This window comes from Osmerus eperlanus, chromosome 5, assembly GCF_963692335.1.
Source record: "Osmerus eperlanus chromosome 5, fOsmEpe2.1, whole genome shotgun sequence".
Taxonomy (NCBI): Eukaryota; Metazoa; Chordata; class Actinopteri; order Osmeriformes; family Osmeridae; genus Osmerus; species Osmerus eperlanus.
The window spans coordinates 10310993-10334555 of record NC_085022.1 but is presented as its reverse complement, the minus strand read 5'-3'; the positions used below and the strand labels follow the sequence as shown (position 1 = coordinate 10334555).

The 23563-nt window shown below is 40.2% G+C and overlaps 1 protein-coding gene and 1 long non-coding RNA gene across 3 annotated transcripts in view; both read right to left on the bottom strand.

Moving 5' to 3' along the window:
* The window catches only part of LOC134021090 (proprotein convertase subtilisin/kexin type 5), a 401110-nt gene that overhangs the window by 296079 nt on the left and 81468 nt on the right, over positions 1-23563 (bottom strand). The gene's annotated exons all lie outside the window — the stretch shown is intronic.
* Positions 562-3509, bottom strand: LOC134020505 (uncharacterized). 2 transcript variants are annotated; one of them, XR_009930401.1, is made up of 7 exons: positions 3307-3509; positions 3097-3196; positions 2789-3007; positions 2639-2676; positions 1019-1205; positions 807-936; positions 562-723 (listed from the first exon to the last, which is right to left on the bottom strand). It is a non-coding gene; the product is annotated as an uncharacterized LOC134020505 (long non-coding RNA). The 2 variants fall into 2 exon arrangements; XR_009930400.1 differs by having other exon boundaries at positions 2789-3196.

Here is a 23563-nt window from a genome sequence, read left to right as displayed (position 1 = left end):
CCCCCCCTTGATGCTAACATCTTGTTTTGTCAATGAGTGCTTTGTATAAGAACAAAATAAATATGTTGAGAGCTGTAACCTATTAAATATAAAATAAGTACTAAGGCGAGTCAGGTGGCTAAGCGGTTAGGGAAGCGGGCTAGTAATCAGAAGGTTGCCAGTTCGATTCCCGGCCGTGCCAAATGACGTTGTGTCCTTGGGCAAGGCACTTCACCCTACTTGCCTCGGGGGGTATGTCCCTGTACTTACTGTAAGTCGCTCTGGATAAGAGCGTCTGCTAAATGACTAAATGTAAATGTTCTATCTTACCATTGCTTGTGTAACTATGATTACCCTTCTGTGTTTCAGAGGTATCCAACCCCTGATATCTTTTTAGTCTTGATGAAAAATAATATATATATTCCAGGAAAATGTCCATCTGAAGACTCCCATTAGTGCTTTGTATAAGAACAAAATGAAGAAACACATGTTGATTAAATAATTCACTTAATAATGATTTTTTTGAATGGTCTTTTGTTTCAACATTACAATAGACTACTTTCCTTATGTAATAAGGTTCACATATCCTTCGTAGAGGATTTAAGTGCTTAGATTTTTTCTTTGAGGCATGTGTCAATGAACTCAAATGTGCCCCCCATTAAACCAGGCCCAAGTCCATGGGTTGCCTGTCCAAACAGCTCCCAGTTGCCCCTTAAGGTGGTTAAAAGTGTTTGTAAGGTCTTCCTGCAATTGAAGTACATACAGCTTTTAGTTTAAATTTACAGTCATTAAAAACATAAAAAGAAAAACTTAAAAATGTACTTTACCTGCAGGCTTCAGTTTTGTAAATTGCATCATGAACATACTCATTTTCAGACATTTCCTGGACCACTTTCTTTTGTGGCGTAAACTTGGCTGCCAGGAACATAACATCATCGACCAGCTCACTGCATTCATCTGAAATGGAATGACATAAACAGAATTATTAGTAAAACCATAAAACCTAATCTAAAAACACACTTGCCTTAACATTTTTTACCTTCACACAGTTTAGTGCACAGTGAAGTCAGTTTGGTTTGCTTGGTGGGCTGCACACCCATGCCAGTCAGCTTTTCCTCAATTTTTTCTGTGCCTTTGCTTTGCGCAAATACGAAACCACAGTGTTGCTGGAGTAACACTCAAGTGGTGAGCATCTCCTCTGTAACTCACTTGAAGAGACTAGATATCTGTAATATTAAATTAGAAGATGCTTAAGTATTTTGATCCGGGCTAAAGGACTAAAGTATACATCGATCAAGTAAGCAAGCACCTAATCAGCCATGCCCACAGCACATTACTTAATGTACATCGTGAAACACAACAGTATATTATTCAGCCTCAGTAAGATAACCTGTTCTCTTCTTCTCTACACTAATCCTGCTTGCTGCATTACCTCTTTGCCTGTTGAAAGTCTGACACTTTCAGTACGCTTTCTACAAGGAAGCCATCTGTAAAAGATAACAAGAGCTACAAAAAAACTCTTTAAAACTCAGCTTAACATAAATGGGAGTCTTCAGATCGACAACATTTTCTTGGAATATAGATATAATTTTTCATTTGGTGTTAGGGAGAGTGAGTTGATATCACACAATGATTACCATAAAGTTGCCAACCCCTGTTTTAATCTAATATATGTATGTCCTTGAATCCTAGTGGGACAATGTCTCCTGTACTAATGAATCTCTAATTCTTTCTAAGAGGAATTATTTGCTTAACCTCTCTCCACCACTTCCTCATCTATCTGTTTGGCAGTCTCTGCAAAGAGAGTGTAGACAAAACACAAGTAACTACACTTTTGAACGATGAAATGAAGAAAAAAAGATGTTGAAATATATATATTGCAACGTCTATTACAGGGCTCTTCAACCATTTCCTTTGAAAGGTCAGATTATCCCAATGAAAATAATAGTGGGGGCCGACAAGGCCCCAATAGAGTCTTTCATTGTTAACATGAAAAAATAAATAAATGCTATTAATTCTGTAGGGTAATAGACCTTATTCAGATCAGCACCATGACAGTTATGAAAGTGAGGCTGTAAGGGATAGACTTACCATGTTTTCAATTGCATCTGTTGTAAAACGCTGTAAAGCACCTAGATCACTTAGAAGTTTTTTGTCTACTGAAAATACATGGAAAGATTTTTCCATGTTTCATCAGCAAAACAGTCCAAAAACATAAATAACAGCACAATCCAGTGAAGAGCTGCATGTCTGTCCCTCAAAGCCTCACTTTCATTTCTATTAAAAATCAAAGATGGTGCTGCTGTGAATATGGTCTGTGATATTATGATATGGGATGTACAACATCTCAGTTCAAACTAAAGGAGCTTTGCATTCATCTGCAGACTGGGAAAGTGACCAGATGTTTTAAACATTCTCACTCTGGTCTGGTGACTGAATATTGTTGTGCACTCTCAAACTCACAGCTAGATGTGCATCAAAGAGCACTCTGCTGTTTTAGGCAATGCAATGATTTTTCACAGTCAAAGAGTTGTAAAATCATGATGGCACAATAAAGGGAATACATTTGGACCATGTGTGGTTGGTTGAGGAGCCCTGGTCTAAAGACTGCTATATTCTGCAACATGACTTTCCATAAATAAAACTCTATAAGCCTTACCTGCTTGTTTGTTTTCTTTATGTTCTGATGTTGTTTCACTTTGTACTAAAAATATATATATATAAAAAATGCATCAGGGCACATTTTGTACACAAAAGATAAATAAGTATGCGTTATAATTCAAAATGTATGTAATAAAAAATACATTACCTTTGCACAGAAAACAAAGAGCAGTCTCCTGATCGTTTTGCACACATTTCTCATGTACGCTCAATCCACATTTTGAACATTTGGTCTACATGTTGGTTAGAAGAGACTAATTTACGGAGGTACATTTCTTTCTTATGAAACATCATTTGAGACTTGAAAAACAACTTGCCTTGCTCTTAGCAACAGCCTTATGGCAGACACCACAAATGCTTGACCTTTCTAAAGAAAGCAAGAAACACTTGTTGTAGTTATAGTTTTATAACTCAAACCAACAGAAAACTATAGGTATAAACCTGTATTGTACCTACCAAGTGAAGTGAAGAGTAGAAGCGCTAGTCTTTCTCTTTCCTCATGAATTGAAGGGCAGTTAATATACCCCTGGTCCCCACGAAGAAAGGCCTCTGCAAACTTACAAAAAAGTGACAACGTTTTAATGTTGTCCTTAAGGGATAGTTTGGCCAAAAATGAAAATTCTGTCATTTACTTAGCTTGTATTTTATAAAATTGTAATGTTTTACCACAGCTGTAAAGATGCCACAAGAAATGCAATCTCTCTGAATGGCATGCTCCCTTGTGCAAATGTCCCATGGTCCCTGGCATCCCTTTGCAGTGGCAAATGTCCTGTTTGGATGGATACCACATGTACAGGACAGGTTAGATGAAATATAGTTAAAAAGTCAAATAGATAAACCTTTTATATACATACCCCCAATTCTCAGCTATTTTCTGACCATTCTCTTTCTAATAATTTTCCACCGGAGCTTTAGCTAGCTGGCTAACGTTGCGGTCTCTCCTGCTGTGTTCAATGACTCAATTCATCAAGCTGTAGCTGACGTTAGCTAAGTCTATGTCAACATACAGTTAATATTTCCATGCACTCGCGCTCCCTTCTGACACGGGCACCTGTTCGCAGTTCACTGAATATGAATACTACCCCCCCCCCCCCCCCCAAAAAAAAAAAACACAATTTCTCATCGAATCTACACGATTCACGTAGGTCACCTATTTTGGTTTCAAAACTGCGAATTTCGCCGAAAGGTGAGGGATTTTTTAACCCTTTGCAGCGCTAGAGCGGGAGATTAATAAATTGTTTAAATGTCTGTAGCAATTATATTGTTGCTTAATGGCTTTATAGAAAGCGGGCTAACATTTTTTTTTAAGCGCGTTTTACCACATCTAACATTGCAGCTAAGCTAAGCTTAGCTAAACTGCTCATGGTGTAGCTAGCTAGCTAGCTAGAGCGGGAGATTACTGTTAAGGAGTCAAATCAATTGTAATGCATACGGTAAGATGATTATTAGTTATGCGGATCAATGTTTGCCAATTATCTTTGCAAACGTCGAAGTTTGTTGAATTGTAACTAAATATTCACTTACCTTTCACAATTCCAGAGATTTCCTCTATAACGTCCTGACAATTCCGATCCCCAACACAAACGTCTTCTGAGCCCGCTTTCACCTTCAATCTCATTGGTTGAATCTGTAAACCAATCATTTTGCTTTCTGCCCTCAGAACATGTTTGAGTTCGTATAACTCCGATCAGCAGAAAATACAAAACAGCTGAAGCTACTTTTGGACAGATGAAGGCTACAGCTTTAGTCAAGTAGCTCTAGAGCAGGGGTGGGGAACCTTTTTTCTGCCAAGGGCCATTTGGATATTTATAAAATCATTCGGGGGCCGTACAGAATTATCAACTTAAAAATGTGCCTGCTATATTTGGTCAAACATTTAATTAACTCACCCCTAACGTGATGGCTGGAACTGCTTCTCTTTGGTGAGGTTTATTTTTTATATTGCTACCATTTTTGAGACTGCTTATCGATCTGAGTGTTAATCAGGCGCGGAGCCATACGTTGTAAACATTCGGGGCTTAGCCCAAACCAACAACGTATTCTGGATTTGATTTTCTAGAAAGGAATTCCACACTTAATGCTCGCGCGCAGCATTTTTTGGTACATTGGTACGCAACGCTGCGCGCCTCCACGGTCCTCTTTCACATATTAAAATAGTGCTGCTGCCAACAAATAATGCACCTAATAATATGGTTCCTGCAGTGCCATGGCGGGCCGGACCAAATGATTTCGCGGGCTGCATACGGACGCGGGCCGGACGTTCCCCACCCCTGCTCTAGAGTAGCAAGCTACTTTTAGACAGTTAGACTAGAGCTACAATGAACCAAGACGCAAGAAAAGTATCATAATGACAGTTGGCTGTCATTGCCACTTAGCGTCATTGTTGTCCTGGTTACGGACTCAGACGCGCATGATCTCTAGTTACTGTTGCTACGTCAGACAAATGTTCACGATGAGTAGATGATGGTTGTAAATATCTGTATACTGAAGGTCAGGGAAACTTTCCGTTTCACTTGTTACAGTCCTAAAAATAACTCCAGGATCATTATATGGATAAAATACACTTCCACTTAATGTTCTTTGCATTTGATCGGCTGTCTAACTGTAGCTAATGTTGCAGGTGTTGATTCCGGACAAACTGGTGGACGACGAGGAGGAGGAGGACGAGGAGGAGGGAGAGGATGAGGGGGAGGAATAGGAGTAGGGGGAGGAGGTTTCAGGCTTTTAAAATGCATTTAAATAAAGTGTTTCCCAGCTAACACAGTTACGTTGCCCTTATGTTGCCGCAACGTCATTCGATGACCAAACATACGTTGCGTACGTGGGTAGTGAAAGACGCCATGAGGTAACGGCAACGTCACAAAATCACGTTGCCAGTCCGTAACCGCGACCTCCTAGCAACGTAATTTTGTGACGCTGCCAGTCCGTAACTGCAACGTTAACTAAGTAACCTATATTTCTCAATTCTACTGCTTATATTGGGACGGTTCATATGCAGACCTCATTTGCCCAAAATGCTACTTGTTCTTGTATAATAGGCTACATGGTAGCCAACTTTAGGAGGACTATGTTTGTGTGATGTGTAGCCTAACTCAAGCTAATCATAAACAAGGCAGCATTTCCATGTAACATTGTCATTTTATTTCAAACAAAGTGCCAAACAGTGAATTAAAATCTTCAGCCAGTCCCCGCTACAGGTCCTATCTGTTGGCCCTGACAATGGAGCACAAAATAAGTTAGTGTTCTATCAACATAATTGCATGTGAAAAAAGGGGCTATACAAGTCATAAAAAATCACATCTAAAATAATATACATCATCAAAAAAATATGTGATTCTAGATTTTTGTCACATAGCCATGTGAAAGGTTGGATATGGAAACTGCAATCATGATTCATTCACCTGGCTTGTTTTGAATGGGCTGCCGGGGTGTGTTTGAGTGTCTATTCTATGGGGAGCTCCACAGCTTTCTCTTCCAGTCCCGTCTTCCACTTCATCACAGCGTCTGGAATTAGAAGTCATGAACTTATTGTCAGCACCAATGTGAACGTTGAACGCTGAGTGTAAGCCATAGTTCATGGCATCTCCAAACACTTACCACTCTCTTTCGCAACTCCAGCACCTTAAGGCGCTCCTCAAGGTCTTGGAGTTCAGCCTGTGTTTTGGCCACCTGTAGGTCCATCACTGGCACCTCTTACGTGTGTCTGCCCTGTAGTCGCCTGAATGGGAGAGCCTCTCGCTGGTTCTCCTCCAATGTCTCCATCTTCCGGAGCATAAACTGTAATGTGTCTGTCATCAAAGACATGGCGTTTTGATTTTCTAAACCATTTGTCCGGCACAGCCAATCAAAATCAGCAAAAAAGCAACCAAACAGGAAGTTGGGTCAAATCTCAGCAAATCTTTGAGATATCAACACGTAACTTGGTATGTCACAAGGAAGACACTACAACATGTTACCATGTGCAAAGGCTATTTCATATCTCCAAAAATGGTTGATATAAAGCAAATCGAATTTATCGTTAACGCTAAAATAATGCTTTACACATCCACCGGTCAAAAACTGATACTTTGATTCAATCACAAGTTCATATGAAGACTCTTGAGAATGTTTACTACACAAATCTGAGGAAAAGTTGACTGTAACATGAAAAGTCGATTTGTGGTGAATATCTGAAACATGCATGCTTGGCTAATTGCTAACGAAATTTCCAATGAAATGTCTCCCCTGCTCTTCAGCACGCGCGCTCCACATTCTCACACACTCAGCCTTTCCCTTGACACACGCGCGGGCTTGGCGAGACGCATACACAACATTTCAGGCAATTGTGGGCTGACCAAGCCCCCACTCATTCCTTGGCTTGAAGTGAAGGCCCTTGTGGATCTTGATGGTAATGCATTTTAGAAAAAGTTCTCAAAATCCTGAAACATTGATAGTATAGGCCAGGAGTAACTACCACACCACAAATGACGCACCATTATCCATAGGTGGCGCTACGGCCAAGCCCCAATTGTCCATTTACAAAGTGATGCCATTTGCATCCCATTTGTCCCAAAATTCAGAAATTCATTAGATATGCCTTATTTCTCATGAGGAACAAAAAAGCCTCAATAACCTATAACAGCCGCCATATTGGATTTTTTTGTACAATAAAGATTTAGGAAACACGTTTTTTCGCTACTTCTCCTACAACTTTTGTCCAATCTTCCCCAGAATTGGCAGGTATTATCGTCAGAGCAACCCTCACTGAATTCTTCAACAGATTTTTGAATTTCAAAACCGTTTGTCCGGTACAGCAAATCAAAATCGTCAACAAAGCAACCAAACAGGAAGTTGGATCAAATCTCAGCAAATCTTTGAAATATCAACACCAAACTTGGTGTGTCACGTGAAAGACACTACATCATGTTCCCATGTGAGAAGGCAAATTAATATCTTAAAAAATGATTGAAATAAAGGAAATCTAATTTATTTCAAACGCTAAAATAATGCTTTACACATCCGCCAGTCAAAAACTGATACTCTGATTCAATCACAAGTTCATGAAGACTCTTGAGAATGTTTAGTACACAAATCTCAGAAAAAGTTGACTGTAAGATGAAAAGTTGAATTTTGGTGAATATTTGAAAAATGCATGCTTGGCTAATTGTTAAAGACATTTCCAATGAAACGTCTCCCCTGCTCCTCAGCGCGCGCGCTCCACATTCTCACACACTCAGCCTTTCCCTTGACACACGCGCGGGCTTGGCGAGACGCATACACAACATTTCAGGCAATTGTGGGCTGACCAAGCCCCCACTCATTCCTTGGCTTGAAGTGAAGGCCCCTGTGGATCTTGATGGTAATGCATTTTAGAAAAAGTTCTCAAAATCCTGAAACATTGATAGTATAGGCCAGGAGTAACTACCACACCACAAATGACGCACCATTATCCATAGGTGGCGCTACGGCCACGCCCCAATTGTCCATTTACAAAGTGATGCCATTTGCATCCCATTTGTCCCAAAAATCTGAAATTCATTAGATATGCCTTATTTCTCATGAGGAACAAAAAAGCCTCAAGAACCTATAACAGCCACCATATTGGATTTTTTTGTACAATAAAGATTTAGGAAACACGTTTTTTCACTACTTCTCCTACAATTTTTGTCCAATCTTCCCCAGAATTGGCAGGTATCATCGTCAGATTAACCCTCACTGAATTCTTCAACAGATTTTTGAATTTCAAAACCGTTTGTCTGGTACAGCCAATCAATATCGTCAACAAAGCAACCAAACAGGAAGTTGGATCAAATCTCAGCAAATCTTTGAAATATCAACACCAAACTTGGTGTATCACGTGAAAGACACTACATCATGTTCCCATGTGAGAAGGCAAATTAATATCTTAAAAAATGATTGAAATAAAGGAAATCTAATTTATTTCTAACGCTAAAATAATGCTTTACACATCCGCCAGTCAAAAAACTCTGGTTCAATCACAAGTTCATGAAGACTCTTGAGAATGTTTAGTACATAAATCTCAGAAAAAGTTGACTGTAAGATGAAAAGTCGATTTGTGGTGAATATTTGAAACATGCATGCTTGGCTAATTGCTAACGAAATTTCCAATGAAACGTCTCCCCTGCTCTTCAGCGCGCACGTGCTCCACATTCTCACACACTCAGCCTTTCCCTTGACACACGCGCAGGCTTGGCAAGACGAGTGTGGGCTGACCAAGCCCCCCTCATTCCTTGGTCTTAAGCAAAGGCCTTGTGGATCTTGATGGTATTGCATTTCCGATTTTGTATGCAATGGTAAAAAGTTCTTCTAATCCTGAGACATTGATAGTATAGGTTAACAGTAACTACCACACCACAAATGGCCCAACATCACCCATAGGTGACGCTACTGGCCACGCCCTGATGCACAAAGATACAAGGCTTTCTTGAATGGGTAGGCTCACTAAGCCCCCTCCCTTCACTCCTTGGGTTGAAATAAAGGCCCCTGTGGATCTTGATGGTATTGCATTTCAGATTTGGTATCCCATTGGTAAGTCTGCAGCATGGATTTTTATATACAGTGACAATTTGTAAAGAATATACATTTTTCAATGGTTTGCAATGTTTGGAGGAATCCGCCATTGCTGCTTGCAGCTATATTTATTATTAGGGGCCAAGCAGCGAAGCTGCGAGGCACCTATTGTTAGTTTATTGTTATTGTTAGTTTTATTATTAGGATTCCTCCGTGAGGAGGAAACCTATTGTTATTGTTAGTTTTATTAGGTTCCTCCGGTAGGAGGGAACCTATTGTTATTGTTGGTATTCTTCTTATTATTTTTCTTCTCCTTGCGCCCCAATATCTCAAAAAGTCCCTAGTCATAAATTTTTAATTTGGCACATTGATACTACATCCAAGTGGGTACCCCCCACACCAAATATGGGCCACAGCGGACCATAGGGGGCGCCACAGGCCACGCCCAAAAGTCCGATTTTCAAAGTGATGGCATTTCCACCCCATTGCTCCAAATTTTCTGAAACTTGGTGTGCATGCCTCATTTTTCACGAGGAACAAAAAAGCCTCAAGGACCCATAAGGTCCGCCATGATGGATTTTCCTGTACTGTGATAATTTGGGAAAACCTTCAAAATTCCTCTTCTCTTGAACCAAAGGTGAAATTGACTTGAAATTTGGTACAGATATGTATCATTGACGTATTTAAAAACGTTACTTAAGGCAATTGAATCAAGTACAAAATGGCTGAAATGGGTGTATTTATGTAAATGTACACATTGCCTCAATATGTTTGTGTCACTAAATCAAATGTATTTTTGAAGGATGGTTCAAACTTAATAAGGCGAGATGCCCCTGAAGTACCATGCAAAGTTTCACTTTGATATGTCGAAATATGACTGAATTACAGATGTTTGAACTTCGACCAAATCTGACAATGCTCGCCATTGGAGAAACAGCTTTTTTTATTATCCAGTTTTGTGTATTCCATGTCTGGGAATGGCTCAATTGGCTGGTAAGCAAATGGTTGTAGGTTCAAAACCAGTCAGAAGCATAGTTTTTAATTTTTTATTCTGGCAAAACGGTTTCTAGTCTTCCGATCAATCCTCCGGTTGTAAAAACATAGCAATGTGTGTTTATTTGAGCCCATCACAACACTCTGATCATCTGTTTAGCGAGACTGTGTAAACCACTGCAAAACAAGCCAGGTTCACCACAGTAGCTAGCTACTTGTAGTCTACGCATGGTAGAGATAACTCTAATGGTTTTCTCTAATGAAGTCAATTGATTGTTCAGGTGGATCCCTTGCCTGTTGCACAAATTCATTTCAGTAACCTAAGCCAGGACACATTCCCACTGATGCTAGGCATGATTTAAAATTCCCTTCCATGACAAGTTATGGCACTCCAAACAACCTGTTAAAAAAAAACGATGAGAAAGTTATTCTTTACAGCAGCAACCCAGTCATCCCGTTTTTATAGGAAATGTACAAGCAGTTTCAACTTAGGCTGAATCTAACAACACTTACCACAGGAGAAACAGCTTACTTTTTTATACAGTAACTGAACATGACAATATTCAACACTGAGAATAGGGCTGGGATGGTGACCTGTAAAGTATAAGGTTGTAGGTTGGAATCCAGCCATAGTCTTTTGGCCTGTCATCATTTTGATTATCTGTTTAGTTCAACAGGATGACATCTTTCTGAAGTACCACAAACAATTTCTCCTTGGTATGTCAAAATATGATTGAATTAAAGCTGTTTCAACGTTGGCTGAATCTAACAACACTTACCACAGGAGAAACAGCTTACTTTTTTATACAGTAACTGAACATGACAATATTCAACACTGAGAATAGCTCAATGGGCTGGCATGGTGACCTGTGAAGTATAAGGTAGTTGGTTGGAATACAGCCATTATCTTTTGGCCTGTCATAATTTTGATTATCTGTTTAGTTAAACAGGATGACATCATTCTGAAATACGATGCACAATTTCATGCAATTTCACCTTGAAATGTCAACCGTTTCTTAACCTTTGTCCAAAAGCTGACCAAAGCTAATACTCTGCCCTTTCTATTCATACAATCTAAACAGTTGGTGTGTAGCAGAGAGGGTAGAGAGACTGACTTGTAACCTTATGCTCATGAGTTCAAATCCCCATTCAGCCTGTTGTTGGCCAAGCAGGAAGTTAAGTCATATCTCAGCAGTTGTTTGAGGCAGTGAAACTAAATTTGGTACGCCGCCTCGGAACCTTATTCTGAGGATGTCCTCCAAAAATTGTGTCATGTGACTAAAAGGGGGCGTGGCCGGAAGCATAAACGCGTTTTGGCTAATAACGGTTGAAGTGTTTACCTTAATAAAGTAATTTCTTTGTCTGTTGATGTCTTGTGAGATATAAAGCCTGACTATTAATAACTTTTCATAAAATTCGAATGGACGTGGCCGCCATTTTGGATTTCATGGAAAAGTGTAAAAACCTTTTGCACGCCCCAATTTTTGTCCAATGTTTACCAAATTTGGCAAAGATGATCTTTAGACCCAGTTTCACAAAAGCAATCAGATGAATTTTCAATTTTCAAAAACGTTTGTTCGGTAGAGACGATCAAAAGCGGTGGCGAAGCCGCCAAACGAGGCGCAAGAGCATATCTCAGCAACCATTTGCGCGATTGTCACCAAACTTGGGTTCCATCGTTCCCATGAGGAGCAGAGGAGGCCTGCAGTGTTATACCAGAAAAATAACTTTGAACTATCAGTACTCTTGAACGCAAACATATATTTCAACCAAACTTGGTGTGTTGCATGAGTGCAACAGGTTGTTGTGACTTAATTGTTGCACAAGTGCTATGGAAGCCATGTCCTGCTCTGGACTGCTTGGCCCCTCCATTGCTGCTTGCAGCTATATTTATTAGGGGCCAAGCAGCGAAGCTGCGAGGCACCTATTGTTATTGTTAGTATAATTATTATTATTATTATACTTCTTAAGACTGGGTGTCTATGGCAGGCCCTAGAAGCGCTTGGTCGAAAGTTGTGAAATTTGGCACACTCATTGGGGACAGTCCCCTGGTCCAATTCACAAAGTTTCATGTCCCATACTCGGGCACTCTAGCGCCACCAATGGGTCAAATTTGGACTTGTGTTTACACACGCAACTTTTGAACCGTATGACCCATTTTCAAAAATGAGGTACCATTGGATTCCCTGGACGAAGACGAGTTCAACGCACCCTATGGGGTCAATTTCCGGTTATACAGATTTTCCGCTATTTCCGGTTTTATCAAAAACCTTTGAAAGCCTACTCCTCCTACAATCTTTGTCAAATCTTCTTCAAAATTACCAGATATGCTCTTCAGACCAAGCCGCACAAAAGTTATTGTAGAGCCTTTTTGATCCCCACAACCGTTTGTCCTTGACAGCGAATCAAAATCAGCAGAAAAGCCACCAAACAGGAAGTGAAGTCATATCTCAGCAGTTGTTTGAGGCAGTGAAACTAAATTTGGTACGCCGCCTCGGAACCTTATTCTGAGGATGTCCTCCAAAAATTGTGTCATGTGACTAAAAGGGGGCGTGGCCGGAAGCATAAACGCGTTTTGGCTAATAACGGTTGAAGTGTTTACCTTAATAAAGTAATTTCTTTGTCTGTTGATGTCTTGTGAGATATAATGCCTGACTATTAATAACTTTTCATAAAATTCGAATGGACGTGGCCGCCATTTTGGATTTCATGGAAAAGTGTAAAAACCTTTTGCACGCCCCAATTTTTGTCCAATGTTTACCAAATTTGGCAAAGATGATCTTTAGACCCAGTTTCACAAAGCAATCATATGACTTTTCAATTTTCAAAAACGTTTGTTCGGTAGAGACGATCAAAAGCGGTGGCGAAGCCGCCAAACGAGGCGCAAGAGCATATCTCAGCAACCATTTGCGCGATTGTCACCAAACTTGGGTTCCATCGTTCCCATGACGAGCAGAGGAGGCCTGCAGTGTTATACCAGAAAAATAACTTTGAACTATCAGTACTCTTGAACGCAAACATATATTTCAACCAAACTTGGTGTGTTGCATGAGTGCAACAGGTTGTTGTGACTTAATTGTTGCACAAGTGCTATGGAAGCCATGTCCTGCTCTGGACTGCTTGGCCCCTCCATTGCTGCTTGCAGCTATATTTAGGGGCCAAGCAGCGAAGCTGCGAGGCACCTATTGTTATTGTTAATATTATTATTATTATTAGGGTTCCTCCGGTAGGAGAACCCTATTGTTATTGGTGGTATTATTATTATGTTTTACCCATGGGAGTCAATGGCAGCCCCTAGACCAGTACCGTAAAAAGTTGTGAAATTTGGCATGTTGAAACTGAAGACCATTAGTAACTACCATACCAAACATGGGCCATGTGAGACAATAGGTGGCGCTACAGGCCACGCCCCAATATGTCAATTTTCAAATTGATGCCATTTGCAGGCCATAAGTCCCAAAATTCTGAAATTCATTACATATGCCTTATTTCTCATGAGGAATAAAAAAGCCTCAAGAAGCTATAACGGCCGCCATATTGAATTTGTCTGTACAATAAAGATTAAGGAAACGCGTTTTTTCCCTACTCCTCCTACATTTTTGGTCGAATTTTCTTCAAAATTGCCATAGATGATATCCAGACTGAGCCTCACAAAAGTTATCGTAGGGATTTCTGATTTTCAAAACCGTTTGTCCGGTAGAGCCAATCAAAATCTGCAACAAAGCAACCAAACAGGACGTTTGGTCAAATCTCAGCAAATCTTTGAGATATCAACACCAAACTTGGTATGTCACGTGGAAGACACTACAACATGTTACCATGTACAAAGGCAACTTCATACCTCTAAAAATGATTGATATAAAGCAAATTGAATTTATTGCTAATGCTAAAATAATGCTTTACACATCCGCCGGCCAAAAAACGATACTCTGATTCAATCACTAGTTCATATGAAGACTCTTGAGAATGTTGAGTACACAAATCAGAGAAAAAGTTGACTGTAACATGAAAACTCGATTTTTAGTGAATATTTGAAACATGCATGCTTGGCTAATTTCTAGGGCTGTTTCCCCAAATCCTCTCTCCCTTTGCTCCTGTGCGCGCGTGCTCCACATTCTCACACACACAAGGGGCCAGAGCCCCTTGACACACGCGCGAGCTTGGTACACGCACAACAAGACGACCATTTTATTTTATCGTTGGAGAACTCCTGCAGCCCTCAGAGATTTTCATTGTTACATTTGACAGTGAGTAATAAGATCCTACAATGGCAGTACAAAACATGTATTTTAGCGTTTGTATTCGTATGATAACTTGAAGACTTTTATACTGTCGTAAACAGGATAGCAGCTAATCTATCTAGGCTAGCTGAGCTAAGGATATCTCTTTGTACAGACAGTATTACAGGCTAGCAAGTCGTAAAATCTTTAACATTATACTTGCTTCTGTGAGACGCGTTTGAAATTTGTATACTGTGCGTAACTATGCGGTTGGGTTGTTCTATTTTTACATGTCATTGTTGATGTAATTTAAATTAGTACGGTGAGTTCCAAATGTGTCTTTCGATTAAACACTGCAGCGTGTATTACACAATGATCATTTGTGGTGCGGCGTTTATTCGAAGGCAACGTTTAATTAGTAAGACTCAAGATTCAGTGAATTGTAGTTGCAGTGCGGCCATACACAAACAAATAGACAAGGAGGTCAAACAAATGCCGAGCAAGCTATAACCCTTAAGGCTAGTTTTTGCTTTTGTGGACGGCGTTTCAAATTTATGTACTGTACGTACCTACGGTTGGGTTATTCTATCTTTAGCTACATGTCATTGTTGATGTAATTTTGTTTGTTCGTTCCAAGTTTTTCTGACGGTCTTCACATCGTAAGTTATTCTTTTCCAAACTGTAGCTAGGTAGCCTAGTTTGCTGCACAGATAGAGCTACCTAGCATTAAACAAGTAGCAATGGTACCATGGTTGTTTTGCTTGCTAGCTTTGTTTGGGTTCATGGTTTGATCTATTAGGAGTTCAATTGAAAGCCTATAGAGCTACAATACGTTTGTATTCGGCATGTTGTACTATGCTGCACGATTTCCCATCTCTTGATAACATTTTATATTTGTATCAATTTTATACACTAAATTGCCAAAGTATTCGCTCGGTTGCCTTTACACGCTCATGAACGTGAGTGACATCTCATTCTTAAACCATAGGATATGATGTCGGACCACCCTTTGTAGCTATAATAGTTTCAACTCGTCTAGGAAGGCTTTCCACAAGGTTTAAGAGGTTTATGGAAATGTTTTACCATTCTTCCAGAAGTGCATTTGTGAGGTCCAACATTGATGTGGAACAAGAAGGTTTGGCTCGCAGTCCCTGCTCTAATTCATCCCAAAGGTGTTGTATTGGGTTGAGGTCAGGACTGTGTGCAGGCCACTCAAGTTCGTCCACACCAATCTCGCTCATCCATGTGTTTATGGGCCTTGCTTTGTGCACTGTTGCACAGTCATGTTAGAACAGGAAGGGGCCATCTCCAAACTGTTCCCACAAAGTTTGGAGCATGAAATTGTCAAAATTTTGGTGAATTATTGCATTTCAGGAAATTAACTTATGGGTAGGAAATATTTAATGGATTGGGCTCGGCGGGGTATTTTGTCATCCATCCATTCCTACTCCATGCTCTTGATTATGTAATTGACCTACAGGTACATCTTCTAGGCTATGTTTATTTGTTTTAATTTTCTAATGTGAGTCAGTGGCTTGGCAGTATTTTAACAGTAAGGTTTGGTTATTTGTGTTAAACTGTGATGATTCTTTTGGTGAAACATGAATTTAAAGTAAAAACCATTTGCAAGATAAATTGTTCTCAATTGGTCTTAATTTGTATTTATAGTCGAGTCCGTTTCTCTGTTTACATTTTACAGACTTAAATTTGAATGTAGACAGTGTAAATTGAATAAAGGTAAATAATGGATGTCTAAATATTTTTTTTAAGTACAGAGATTGGTGTTTTGAGAATCCTAACCATTTCAATATTTTCTTAAAGGTCTGTATACTAGAACTGTTGAGTATGAAGTTATGATAATGTAAGACTATGAAATTGTTAAGCAGTAGTGTGGTATGTTACATTTCATAGTTTTTGATGTGTTTTTTAGATGCCATGTTCCAGCAAGAGATCCAGGGACCAATGATCCACTGTTGAGGTTAGACTTCCTTGTGGGAAAAAATGCTAAACCAGTGTGTTTAAGTGATAAGATTAATTGAGAAAAATGAATGTGAATGAGCATTTTTAACAACGTCTTTGTTACGGACCCATGTTTAAAATGTCCTAATTCAGTCTGTAAAGTTGTGGTTGTGTGTTTTTTCTTTTCTCCCTTCTTTCTTTCTATTCGCTGCATGCAGGTATGGTCTAGTCAGCGTTTGTTGGCGGTTGTTATTGTTTATTTGTTATTATTTTGTTAGAATGGTTTGCTTCATAGTGAACCCTTTTAATAGAGCAGTTAGTGGTGCAGCGTTTATTCGAGGGTGGCGTTCATTCAAGGGCAACGTTTAATTGGTAAGAGAGATTCAGTGAATTGTAGCTGCAGTGCAGCCATAGACAAACACAGAATAGACAAGGAAGTCAAACAAAAGCCCAGTGTAAAATGTATGCCGCGCGTGTCTCTACTTTGTGTACAAATCTGACGCAGCATGCCGTAACATTCTTACACTTTAGCTTTCAAACAGAAACCTGTGCAGAAAGCACTCACCACCAGCAACAGATCTATAGCACGCAAACTTGGTGTTGATGAAAAGCACATTCAGGAATGGTTAAGTCAGCTACCTCGCCATATTGTATACAATATGTATAACTATCTATAGGCCTGAATGCAATTGTCGCAATTGCATTATAATAATGTATAATTTTTTTTCAAGCAATGTCTTAATTTAGAATTATATAATTGTATTCAGAATTATTACGTAACTTTATTTTGAAGGCCTTTTGGGACGCTCATGAGTGAGAGGGTCGACAACCTAACAGCAAGCGAAGCACAGACAATTTAAAGCTCTGATAAAAGTTTCAAGTTCAAGTTTATTATCATATACTCATAAACAGCATTTATAAGTAATGAAATTCTTTGTGCTCAATGTCCGTTCAACTTGCAGAATAAAAAAATTAAATACTAAAGAATGGGGAAAAAGGGTAGAAAAAATAAGAAAAATTGTAGTGCAAAAAGATATTTCAAGGACAGTTCAGCATCCTGATGGCATGTGTGAGAAAACTATCCCTGTATCTGCTGGTACAGGACCTTATACTCTTGTATCGCCTTCCAGAAGGCAAGAGGGAGAAAAGACTGTGGCAGGGATGACTAGGGTCAGAAATGATCCACTTGGCCTTTCTCCTGCACCGCTGGCTGTAAAGGTCCTGAATGGATGGTAATGCAGTCCTTGTAATACGCTGTGCAGATTTGACCACTCTTTGTAGTGTCTTCCTGTCCTGGGCAGTGCTGTTGCCAAACCATGTTGTAATGCCACCAGTCAGTATGCTCTCAATGGTGCACCGGTAAAAATTGGTCAGTATAGTGCAGTCCATGCCAAATTTCCACAGTCGCCGCTGAAAAAAGAGCCTCTGTTTCGCTGTCCTTGTAACCACACCAATATGGTGGTCCAGCTCAGATCCTCACTGATGTTGATACCAAAAAATCTGAAACTTTTGACTCTCCACAGCTGTGCCCGCGATGTGAATGGGTGCATGTTCTCCCTGCAGCCGCCTGTAGTCCACTATCAACTCCTTGGTTTTTGCTACATTAAGCAACAGGCTGTTATGCTGACACCAGGATGTCATTGTTGCCACCTCTGCTCTGTAGGCAGACTCATCACCATTCTTGATGCAGCCGATAATGGTGGTGTCATCAGCAAACATAATGATAGTGTTGGACCTTTTTGTGGCTGCACAACCATAGGTGAACAGAGAGTACAACAGTGGGCTTAACACACAACTCTGTGGGGCACCAGTGCTGAGTGTTAGACTGGTGGGGTGATGTTACCTAGCCGTACTGCCTGTGTCCTGTCCAGCTGCACATGGAAGGACTGATGTTCCGGTCCTGTAGTTTTATGATGAGCCTGGATGGTACTATGGTGTTGAAAACGGAGCTGAAGTCGATGAAGAGCATCCACACGTATATGTTGTTCTGATCCAAGTGAAAGAGAGCAGTGTTCAAGGCCAAAGCTACAACATCATCTGTAGACCTGTTCGGCCTATATGCAAACTGGAGTGGGTCTAATGCAGGTGACAGGCAGGATGTAATTTGGTCTTTGACTAACGTCTCAAAGCATTTCATCACAACAGGGCGGTAATCATTGAGACAGCTCACTGATGGTTTCTTAGAGACTGGGATGATGGTGGCCCCCTTGAACCTATTGGGGACGACAGACTGCGACAGGGAGAGGTTAAAGATGTCAGTGAACACCTCTGCCAGTTCAGGAGCACAGGCCTTGAGAACACAGCCAGGGATGTCAGGTCCTGGAGCTTTATGCACATTCACTCTAAGTGATAAGTTTAAGGTTGTTATAGAGGTTGTTAGCAATCTAAGGAAACCTCTATTCCCTTGTGTAGGCTACAGCATGCAGCCAACAAAGTATGTTGTTTTGTGTCTGTATTTGACTTTGGTGAATGTTATTTACATGCTGCGCATGTCATTGCATGTTCATATTAAGCTAATGTGGTCTTTATTTTCTCATTACAGCGTGAGTTTAGTTTTAACGGTGGATTTGGAGAAAAAGCTTCAAATAAATCTGTAGCAAGAAAGACACTTGTGCCTGCCAGTGTTTCATGGGATAATAGTATGCTACACTTGTAAATTACTTGTGTAATAAATACTGTGTTTTAATTTAACCAATTAAAGAACCGTTTTCTGATTTTTAGGGGGAGGCGTTTAATCGAAGGTGCCATTTATTACACAATGTTAATTTTTGGTGCAGCGTTTATTCAAGGTCAACGTTTAATCAAAGAAAAACTGTAGTTTTCTTCCCAGCATGGGAAGGCCAAAGGATGTTTACAATTGTAGTAGGCCATTGATATGTTTTAAAAGTTCAGGGATGTAATTTGTTGGATAAGAAGCCCCCATCCCCCACTCCAGAGACAATTGATGACAGAGAGGTGCTGACATTAAGTTAAACATAGTCATGCGTTAAAGAGTAGAGTAAAAAATAGAGACAAAATGTGTACATGGATGTTGAAACTCAGTGCTCTGAGTTTGTGCATGTCAGTTTAGACAAACGTAGCCTTTTCAACCTCTAGGTTTAATTCTCTCTTTTATACATTTAAAGTTGGATTTGACATTTAACAGACATTTAATCATTTAGCAAGTTGTTTGACTCAAAAACCATAACGAAGTACATATGGTGTAAAAAATCTGCAGTCAAATTTGGCGAAATTGCTAGCTTGGATGTTATCTTTACATATAGATGGGTTGGTGGTTACAAACAATGAGGATGCGCACGCAGCTTCAAGGCAGAACAATGCCTACCATTTCACCTCTAGTTTATATGTTCCCACCCCCCCCCCCCCCTTCTGAATAAAGTTAGATTGATCTGATTTGTTGATATCTGTTGCTATGAAAACCATTTTAGCCAAGCTAACTAACATTGTTTTTAGCTAGCTGACATTACCATTCAATCACTAACAAAACACGAATAGAAATACTTTGCTAACAGTCCTCACGTGTAATCAAAAGCTTGTAGTGAGATCACATGCATGACCCCCCGAGACAAGCTTTCATGTTTGCATCGCTAGCATCTCGTCATATTACACAGCCGGAAGACAGCTAGATAATAAATATTGTAGCGTCAGCGCCCTTGGGTACCCAGCATGCAGTGCACACCAAAAACGCAAATAGTTGTGGAAAATAGTTTGGTTACAACAGCTGTGCAAGGGATTTCAGTTGTTGTGTTCGTTCACTTAAATGTGTGTAATGTTATTGTTTTTTACTTAAGATAATACTGTTGGTCACCCTACACCATGTTGTGTAGTTTAATGGGATCAGAGAGTCTGACCATGACAAAGTATTGTTAAGCTGCTGTACCATCACAAGGTACACTTGCTAACAGCTGGACATTAGCTATACCTTGGTCCAGTTCCCTACATGACTCTTGACAGTTGTTTGACTGAGACTCTAGAGAGAGCTCAATTCAGGTAGAGTTCTAATAGCCATGGTCTTCTAACCAGTTTCAGTTTTGAAAACAGTGTGACTGTGTATGGTATGTTTTTTGGGCTACTTCTAATACTCATACGGCTGCCGCATTTATGCCTTGGCATGACCTGCGCTGGGAAAGAGGGAAACAGCATGGATGGGGAAAGTGTGTGGGCAGAGCAAGCAGTAGTAGTACATAACCTACACACTTCCTTTAGTGAAGTGTATCCTCACTTTCATAAAGTTAATGTTGTAATCAAAGCTTTTAAAGAATGGATCTCTGCATGATGGGCCTGACCAGAGCACAGGTGGCCTGACAGAACACGCTTCAAAGTTGTCACTTTCAAAAGGGTGGCATTTTAACCCTGTCAGTCCAAAATGTCTAAAAGTTGGTACGCATGCCTTATTGCCAATGGGGAACAAAGAAGTCTCAAGAACCCATAATGTCGGCAGCATGGATATTTCTCTACAGTGACAATTTGTGAAGAATTTCAAAAAATGACTTCAAATCAGCCTTTGATCCAATTGTCTTGAAATGTTGTGTACATGTATGAAATACATGTCTGTGTCATGTCAATTTTGTAATGGTTTGCAATGCTGAGGAGGAACCCGCCATTGCTGCCTGCAGCTATATTTAGGGTTCCTCCGGTAGGAGAACCCTATTGTTATTGGTGGTATTATTATTATTTTTTACCCATGGGAGTCAATGGCAGCCCCTAGACCAGTACCGTAAAAAGTTGTGAAATTTGGCATGTTGAAACTGCAGACCATTAGTAACTACCATACCAAACATGGGCCATGTGAGACAATAGGTGGCGCTACAGGCCACGCCCCAATATGTCAATTTTCAAATTGATGCCATTTGCAGGCCATAAGTCCCAAAATTCTGAAATTCATTACATATGCCTTATTTCTCATGAGGAATAAAAAAGCCTCAAGAAGCTATAACGGCCGCCATATTGGATTTTTCTGTACAATAAAGATTAAGGAAACGCGTTTCTTCCCTACTCCTCCTACATTTTTGGTCGAATTTTCTTCAAAATTGCCATAGATGATATCCAGACTGAGCCTCACAAAAGTTATCGTAGGGATTTCTGATTTTCAAAACCGTTTGTCCGGTAGAGCCAATCAAAATCTGCAACAAAGAAACCAAACAGGACGTTTGGTCAAATCTCAGCAAATCTTTGAGATATCAACACCAAACTTGGTATGTCACGTGGAAGACACTACAACATGTTACCATGTGCAAAGGCAACTTCATACCTCTAAAAATGATTGATATAAAGCAAATTGAATTTATTGCTAATGCTAAAATAATGCTTTACACATCCGCCGGCCAAAAACTGATACTCTGATTCAATCACTAGTTCATATGAAGATTCTTGAGAATGTTGAGTACACAAATCTGAGAAAAAGTTGACTGTAACATGAAAACTCGATTTTTAGTGAATATTTGAAACATGCATGCTTGGCTAATTTCTAGGGCTGTTTCCCCAAATCCTCTCTCCCTTTGCTCCTGTGCGCGCGTGCTCCACATTCTCACACACACAAGGGGCCAGAGCCCCTTGACACACGCATGCTTTCTTGAAAATGTGTGCTGACCAAGCCCCCACCCTCGTTTTTTAGCCCCTGTTTCATTTCGCTTCCAATCGCAGCTCGCTGTTACGAATATAAATAATTTTTCGGCGGCCATTGTTGTTTCCCGTGTCCCGTGAAAGTCGTCTCCCGTGAAAGCCGTGTTGGAGGCAGCCACTTTCGGTAAGTCCTGGTTTTACACATTTTAAGGTAGAATTAATGATTGGGTTTGTGAAAGTACACTACTCTTGAATTATGGTGAAGGTTTAGCACTTTTAGACCTTATAGATCGTGATTCTGAAGTGACGGAAAACCAAACTCGAAAAGTAGCTACTGTAGCTCTAGCTTTTTTCCTCTGTGTTTTTAATTAGTGAGTCATTTTGCATCTCGACGAATTGTTCATCAAAAAGGTCGAGGAGAGCAGCCTTTAGGAGAAAAAGCAATTCCCCACAGACCTGTCGGCTCATAATGGTGATTTTTGGCGTGAAAGTCTTTGTAATAAGCCTATGCGGCAGGGAGACTTTTTCAAGGCGAGCCTGTTTCATTCGTCATATGCCCTGAGAAAGCGACCTACGTTAGCCAGGCTAGTTTTGCCAATTTCGGTAAGTCAGGCTATTTAAAGGTCTCTTACAGTCAGAATCACTGTTTACAAGCAAAGGTCGAGCTGGTCTTTTGTCAGATGTGTATATATTGACCAGTTTAGAGGTAAATACTCTTGCCAGAGCCTGGAATCGAACCTGTGTTTTGAGTGACTGCATGGGTCTCCATGACGTCAACACATTTGGATTCAAGTTCAAGTAATGACACTGCATTTCACAGTCAAAACTGAAGTCTGTATCAAGTGTAGATGGGAAAAGCTTCATTTTTCACAACTGACATGGACCCTTTCTTCACTTTGACAGGTCTGGAGGGTCATGCAGAGGCCTGCTCAACAGAGTTCAACAGAGGATGCAACAGACTCGAGGATGGTGAGATCCACACAGACCCCTTGCTGGACTACCCCTCTCTAGCTGGACAGCTTCTCTTCAGCCCTGACCCCAGAACAGCTTGATCCAGCTGGCCTGCCTGCCTGCCTGCCTGCAGGCCCTGCTTGCCCCTGCCTGCCAGCCCTCCAGAGACAGTCACCCCACAGACACAGTAGCTCTGCAGCCTGCTTTTTTGAGGACATTGATGAAAAAGGACAAGCCAGCATTACTTTGATGAAAGTCTAAATGTTTAATCCTTTCCATGTGCCAGTATGCCAAGCTGCTGACTTTGTGTCTTAAGTGATGAAACTAGTTCAAGTGATAGACTTTTGACCTGAATCCAATGATTATTCATCTGAATAAAAACCACTCAAGAGAAGTACTGCTTCTTGGAGCATTTGTGCTCCACATCAGTACATCTCACACATTTGCCTTTGTTTCCATGGGATTCATGGAATTGTTAGTTTCTGCTCCACCATTTCCACCCTAGTGTAATAATAAGTATAATTTAGGACAGCAATTACATTTTTGTGTTATCCTTCCGCATTACACACATTTAGTCAATGTTCTTAAACTCAACCGATTATTGTCATTTTACCATACTGTTCATATTGAACAGACATCAGTGTTTACTTGGAAAGATGACTGTATATTTCCACTTTTGATTTGTATTTCCATCGTAAGTTTGGTCTTTAATTTCATTTGGAAGTGGT